The 7,960-nt window shown below is 39.1% G+C and overlaps 1 pseudogene across 1 annotated transcript; it reads left to right on the top strand.

Annotated features, from left to right (window-relative positions):
- Positions 1 to 276: 276 nt before the first annotated feature.
- On the top strand, positions 277 to 7,693 carry LOC307176214 (electron transfer flavoprotein subunit beta-like; annotated as a pseudogene). The gene is made up of 2 exons: positions 277 to 333; positions 6,997 to 7,693. The product of its transcript is annotated as an electron transfer flavoprotein subunit beta-like (transcript).
- The last annotated feature ends 267 nt before the right edge of the window (positions 7,694 to 7,960 follow it).

Below are 7,960 nucleotides of genomic sequence, written 5' to 3'. Positions count from 1 at the left end.
CAAGAGAATAAAAATATACTGAAGTTCATGGCAAGGTCAAAGGATATTTAAAATGTCAGTTTTGTTTTTGAGCCACTTGTCTATGCCTTTCAGGAGTTATCAAAAGGATAGATCTTGAAGTGAGGGAAGAATTATTCATTTACACAAACTATGATTATGCTTGTTTATGTAAAAGAATGTAATAAATTAAGAATGTATCTGGTTATGCATGGCATAGTAATCACCATGTAAAATATTTTATTAAAAACAAGTTAATAGGGTTGCTGCAGAAGGAAGATGGTGGAGCTGCATGCAATTATGGCTGTCAAGAAGGTCATTGACTTTGTTGTGAAGATGCCTTGTCATGGATTATAAATTTATACATGGTCTGATTCCAGCTCTCCTCAGCAGCTGCCACTTGTATCTCCCTCTGTCGGGCATCACACTGCCTGTAATTGCTGTGGCCTGTGCCAGAGGACTCTCATCCCTGTCTTCTGCTTGGTTATCTCCCAGAGGCTGATGGACAATGAAGCTAATGATGCATAAGATCTAGGGCCCCACACAGGCACAGGCTTCCTTCAAGGTATTGTGCATAATCTTTTATTTATATTTTTGTCATTTTTTTCCAAATAAGTATCCAAGAATTGGTGAGGAAAGTATGTGACACTATTTTTCCTACTCCCCACTTGGTGTCTCAGCTTACTAAGGCTATGTGGCTGGCAGGGGCTTGGTGCTCCAGCTGGCTGTAAGGCCTGAACCTCTGGGTGGGAGAGTAGAGTTCAGGATATTGGTCCACCAGAGACCTCCCGGCCCCTTTTAATATCAGTTGGTGAGAGCTCAGCCAGAGATTGCCATCTCAATGCAAAGACCCAGCTCTACTCAATGACCAGCAAGCTCCAGTGCTGGACACCCCATGCAAAACAATTAGCAAGACAGGAACACAAAACCACACATTAGCAGAAAGGCTGCCAAAAATCATAATAAGTTCACAGACACCTCAAAACACAAGACTTGAAGTGGTCCTGCCCACCAGAAAGACAAGATCCAGCCTCATGCACCAGAACACAGGCACCAGTCCCCTCCACAGGGAAGCCTACATGACCCACTGAAAATACCTTACCCACTGGGGGCAGACACCAAAAGCAACATGAACTACGAACCTGCAGCCTGAGAAAAGCACAGTAAGTTAAACAAAATGTGAAGACAGAGAAATATGCAGCACATGAAAGAGCCAGGTAAAAACCCAACAGACCAAACAAATGAAGAAGAAATAGGCAGTCTAACTGAAAAATAATTCAGAGTAATGATAGTAAAGATGATCCAAAATCTTGGAAGTAGAATGGAGAAAATACAAGAAACGTTTAATAAGGACCTAGAAGAACTAAAGAAAAAATAAACAATGATGAACAACATAATAAATGAAATTAAAAATTCACTAGAAAGAATCAATAGCAGAATAACTGAATCAGAAGAATGGTTAGGTGACTTGGAAGGTAAAATAGTGGAAACAATTACTGAAGAGCAGAATAAAGAAAAAGAATGAAAAGAATTGAGGAGAGTCTCAGAGACCTATGGGACATTAAACACACCAACATTCGAATTATAGGGGTCCCAGAAGAAGAAGAGAAAAAGAAAGAGATAGAGAAATTATTTGAAGAGATTATAGTTGAAAACTTCCCTAATATGGGACAGGAAATAGTCGATCAAGTCCAGGAAGCACAGAGTCACATAGAGGATAAATCCAATGAGAAACATGCCAAGACATATATTAAACAATTATCAAAAATTAAATAAAAAGAAAAAATATTGAAAGCAGCAAGGGAAAAGCAACAAACAGCATACAAGGGAATCCCCATAGCATTAACAGCCGATCTTTCAGCAGAAACTCTGCAAGCCAGAAGGAAGTGGCAGGACATATAAAGTGATGAAAGGGAAACACTTACAACTAAGATTACTCTACCCAGCAAGGATATCATTCAGATTTGACAGAGAAATTAAAAGCTTTAGAGACAAGCAAAAACTAAGAGAATTCAGCATCACCAAACCAGCATTACAAAAAAATGCTAAAGGAACTTCTCTAAGCAGAAAACGCAAGAGAAGGAAAAGAACTACAAAAACAAACTCAAAACAATTAAGAATATGGCAGTAGGAACATATATATCAATAATTACCTTAAATTTAAGTGGATTAAATGCTCCAACCAGAAGATATAGACTGGCTGAATGTATACAAAAACAAGACCTGTATATACTCCATCTAAAAGAGACCTACTTCAGGGGCTTCCCTGGTGGCGCAGTGGTTGAGGGTCCGCCTGCCGATGCAGGGGACACGGGTTCGTGCCCCGGTCTGTGAGGATCCCACATGCCGCGGAGTGGCTGGGCCCGTGAGCCATGGCCGCTGAGCCTGCGCGTCCGGAGCCTGTGCTCCACGGCGGGAGAGGCCACAACAGTGAGAGGCCCGTGTACCGTAAAAAAAAAATAAAAATAAAAAAAATAAAAGAGACCTACTTCAGACCTACAGACTGAAAGTGAGGGGATGGAAAAAGATATTCTATCCAAATAGAAATCAAAAGAAAGCTGGAGTAGCAATTCTCATATCACACAAAATTAGACTTTAAAATAAAGGTTTTTACAAGAGACAAAGAAGGACACTATGTAATGATCAAGGGATCAATCCAAGAAAAAGATAAAACAATTTTAAATATTTATGCACCCAACACAGGAGCACCTCAATACATAAGGCAAATGCTAACAACCATAAAACGGGAAATCGACAGTAACACAATCATAGGAGGGGACTTGAACACCCCACTTTCACCAATGGAAACATCATCCAAAATGAAAATAAATAAGGAAAAACAAGCTTTAAATGACACATTAAACAAGATGGACTTAATTGATATTTATAGGATATTCCACCCAAAAAGAACAAAATACACTTTCTTCTCAAGTGTTCATGGAACATTCTCCAGGATAGATTGTGTCTTGGGTCACAAATCAAGCCTTGGTTAATTTAAGAAAATTGAAATCATATCAAGTATCTTTTCTGACAACAGCACTATGAGACTAGATATCAATTACAGGAAAAAATCTGTAAAAATTACAAACACAGAGAGGCTAAACAATATGCTACTAAATACCCAAGAAATCACTGAAGAAATCAAAGAGGAAGTCAAAAAATACCTAGAGACAAATGACAATGAAAACATGAATAACCAAAACCTATTTGATACAGCAAAAGCAGTTCTAAGAGGTAAGTTTATTGCAATACAATCCTACCTAAAGAAACAAGAAAAATATCAAATAAACAACCTAACCTTACACCTAAAGCAAACAGAAAAAGAACAACAACAACAAAGAAAGTTTGCAGAAAAAATCATGAAGATCACGAGAAATAACTGAAAAATAAATGAAGAAAACAATAGAAAAGATAAATAAAACTAAAAGCTGATTCTTTGAGAAAATAAACAAAATTGATAAACCTTTAGCCAGACTCATCAAGATAAAAAGGGAGAAGACTCAAATCAATAGAATTAGAAATGAGAAAGGAGAAGTAACAACTGACACTGCAGAAATACAAAGGATCATGAGAAATTACTACAAGCAACTATATGCCAATATAATGGACACCCTGGAAGAAATGGACAAATTCTTAGAAAAACACAACCTTCCAAGATTGAACCAGGAAGAAATAGAAAATATGAACAGACCAATCACAAGCACTGAAATTGAAACTGTGACTAAAAATCTTCCAACAAACAAAAGTCCAGAACCAGATGGCTTCAGAGGTGAATTCCATGAAACATTTAGGGAAGATCTAACACCTATCCTTCTCCAACTCTTCCAAAATATAGCAGAGGGAGGAATGCTCCCAAACTCATTTTACGAGGCCACCATCACCCTGATACCAACACAAGACAAAGATGTAACAAAAAAAGAAAACTACAGGCAATATCACTGATGAATATAGATGCAAAAATCCTCAACAAAATACTAGCAAACAGAATCCAGCAGCAAATTAAAAGGATCATACACCATGATCATGTGGGATTTTTCCCAGGAATGCAAAGATTCTTCAATATATGCAAATCAATCAATGTGATATGCCATATTAACAAATTGAAGGATAAAAACCATATGATAATCTCAATAGATGCAGAAAAAGCTTTTGACAAACTATAACACTGATTTATGATAAAAACTGTCCAGAAAGTAGGCATAGAGGGAACTTACCTCAACATAATAAAGGTCATATATGACAAACCCACAGCCAACGTCATTCTCAATGGTGAAAAAAAGAAACCATTTCCACTAAGATCAGGAACAAAACAAGGTTGCACACTCTCACTACTATTATTCAACACAGTTATGGAAGTTTTAGCCACAACAATCAGAGAAGAAAAAGAAATAAAAGGAATCCAAATTGGAAAAGAAGAAGTAAAGCTTTGTTTGCAGATACATGTACTATACATAGAGAATCCTAAAGATGCTACCAGAAAACTACTAGAGCTAATTAATGAATTTGGTAAAGTGGCAGGATACAAAATTAATGCACAGAAATCTCTTTCATTCATATACACCAATGATGAAAAATCTGAAAGAGAAATTAAGGAAACACTCCCATTTACCATTGCAACAAAAAGAATAAAATACCTAGGAATAAACCTCTTTGGGGAGACAAAAGACCTGTATGCAGAAAACTATAAGATACTGATGAAAGAAATTAAAGATGAAACAAAAAGATGGAGAGATATACCATGTTCTTGGATTTGAAAAAATCAACATTGTGAAAATGACTATACTACCCCAAGCAATCTACAGATTCAATACAATCACTGTGAAACTACCAGTGGCATTTTTCACAGAACTAGAACAAAAAATTTCACAATTTGTATGGAAACACAAAAGACCCCGAATAGCCAAAGCCATCTTGAGAAAGAAAAGCAGAGGTGGAGGAATCAGCCTCAGTGACTTCAGACTATACTACAAAGCTACAGTAATCAAGAGAGTATGGTACTGGAACAGAAACAGAAATATAGTTCAATGGAACAGGATAGAAAGCCCAGAGATAAACCCATGCACATATGGTCACCTTATCTTTGATAATGGAGGCAAGAATATACAATGGAGAAAAGACAGCCTCTTCAATAATGGTGCTGGAAAAACTGGACAGATACATGTAAAAGAATGAAATTAGACAACTCCTTAATACCATACCAAAAAAAAAAAAAACTCAAAATGGATTGAAGACCTAAATGTAAGGCCAGACACTATAAAGCTCTTAGAGGAAAACATAGGCAGAACATTCTATGATATAAATCACAGCAAGATCTTTTTTGCCCCACCTCCTAGAGAAATGGAAATAAAAGCAAAAATAAGCAAATGGGACTGAATAAAACTTAAAAGCTTTTTCACAACAAAGGAAACCATAAACAAGATGAATAGACAACCCTCAGAATGGGAGAAAATATTTGCAAAGGAAGCAACTGACAAAGGATTAATCTCCAAAATATACAAGCAGCTCATGCAGCTTAATATAAAAAGCAAACAACCCAATACAAAAATGGGCAGAAGAACTAAATAGACATTTCTCTAAAGAAAATATACAGATTGCCAGCAAACACAGGATAGGATGCTCAACATAACTAATCATTAGAGAAATGCAAATCAAAACTACAATGAGGTATCACCTCACACCAGTCAGAATGACCACCATCAAAACTCTACAAACAATAAATGCTGGAGAGGATATGGAGGAAAGGGAACCCTCTTGCACTGTTGGTGGGAATGTAAATTGATACAGCCACTATGGAGAACATTATGGAGTTTCCTTAAAAAAAAACAAATATAGAACTACCATATGACCCAGCAATCCTGCTACTGGGCATATACCCTGAGAAAACTATAATTCAAATAGAGTCATGTACCACAGTGTTCATTGCAACACTATTTACATTTGCCAGGACATGGAAGCAACCCAAGTCCATTGACAGATGTACGGATAAAGAAGACACGCCACATATATACAATGGAATATTACTCAGCTATAAAATAAACAAAATGGAATTATTTGTAGTGAGGTGGATGGACCTAGAATCTGTCAGACAGAGTGAAGTAAGTCAGAAAGAGAAAAACAAATACCGTATGTTAACACATACATATGGAATCTAAAAAAAAAAGTGGTTCTGAAGAACCTAAGGGCATGACAAGAATAAAGACACAGACATAGAGAATGGACTTAGGGACGCGGGGAGGAGGCAGGGTAAGCTGGGAGGAAGTGAAAGAGTGGCTTGGACACATATACACTACCAAATGTAAAATAGATAACTAGTGGGAAGTAGTCGCATAGCACAGGGAGATCAGCTGGGTGCTTTGTGACCACCTAAAGAGGTGGGATAGGGAGGGTGGGAGGGAGCAAGTTGCAAGAGGGAAGGGATATGGGGATATATGTATACATATAACTGATTCACTTTGTTATGCAGCAGAAACTAACACAAAGTAAAGCAATTATACTCCAATAAAGATGTTAAAAACATAATTAATTAATTTGAAAAAAAGAATAGAAAATGTCAGGGTAAGGTGTATAATGCAAGGGTTAGAATTCATCATCGAACCTCATATTGCCGTGGTATTTATGTTTCTATATAAATGTATGTGTGCATTTATAATACACTTGGGAATATTGTAAAATGTGCCTCTTGCTATGGGTTATGGTAAAGAAAAAAATGTGAAACACTCTTTCAGGCCCAAGGAGCAGCCACAGAGTAGGACGAGCATGTCAGATGTCCCTGGTGCTCAGTGAATGTCTGAGTGCAAAGGTGGCCTCCACCCACCTGTGAATTCTAACCCTCTCTGTCCCTGAAGCTGTGGGACCCTGGACAAGGTCCTGCCCCTTTCCACATCCCTCTGGGCCCCATCCAGCCCGGGCGAGGCTTGGCGTCTCGGCCACCCCCTACCCCCACACCTGCCTTCTCGTCTGCTTCCCCTTGACCCTGCCAGTTCCCTCCCGGCTGAGTAGATCCTGGTGAAGCCCGACAGGACGGGTGCGGTCAGACTGCGTGAAGCGCTCCATGAACCCCTTCTGCTAGATCGCCGTGGAGGAGGCCGTGCAGCTCAAGGAGAAAAAGCTGGTGAAGGAAATCATTGCCGTCAGCTGCGGGCCTTCCCAGTGCCAGGAGACCATCTGCACCACTCTGGCCATGGCTGCAGGTCAAGGCATCCACGTGGAGGTGCGGGCTGCATAGGCAGATCTCCTGGGTCCCCTGCAGGTGGCCTGGGTCCTGGCCAAACTGGCAGAGAAGGGGAAGGTAGACCTGAGCAAGCAGGCCATCGATGATAATTGTAACCAGGCAGGGCAGATGACAGCTGGGTTTCTGGACTGGCCACAGGGCACATTCATCTCCCAGGTGACGCTGGAAGGGGACAAGGTGAAAGGGGAGCAGGAGATTGATGGAGGCCTGGAGACCCTGCTCCTGAAGCTGCCTGGTGTGGTGACTGCTGACCTGTAGCTCAACGAGCCCCACTGTGATACGTTGCCCAACATCACGAAAGCCAAGAAGAAGATCGAGGTGATCAAGGCTGGGGACATGGGCATGGACCTGACCTCCAAGTTCTCTGTGATTAGCTTGGAAGACCCACCTCAGCACACGGCCAGTGTCAAGGTGGAGACCACAGAGGACCTGGTGGTCAAGCTGAGGGAGATTGGGTGCATTTGAGCCCTTTCCAAAAAAGAGTTAATATTTATTTAGTACTTATATATGCTTTATTTTATTTATTTCTTAAGGGTATGTGGTAAGTACTCTTACCAATTACATTAAAGAAAAATATTAGAATTTACAGGGACTTAATAAATAGCATAAATTCACTAAATATTAATTTCTATAAAAATTCAAAATAATTGTTACTTCTGAAGTAACTATAATTATTTTTCTCCATTTTGTGGATGAGGAAAAATGATACTTAGAAAATTTAAATAATTTGTT

This window comes from Stenella coeruleoalba, assembly GCF_951394435.1.
Source record: "Stenella coeruleoalba genome assembly, chromosome: 17".
Taxonomy (NCBI): domain Eukaryota; kingdom Metazoa; phylum Chordata; class Mammalia; order Artiodactyla; family Delphinidae; genus Stenella; species Stenella coeruleoalba.
The sequence above is the reverse complement of the archived record's forward strand: the minus strand, read 5'-3'. Positions and strand labels throughout refer to the sequence as shown.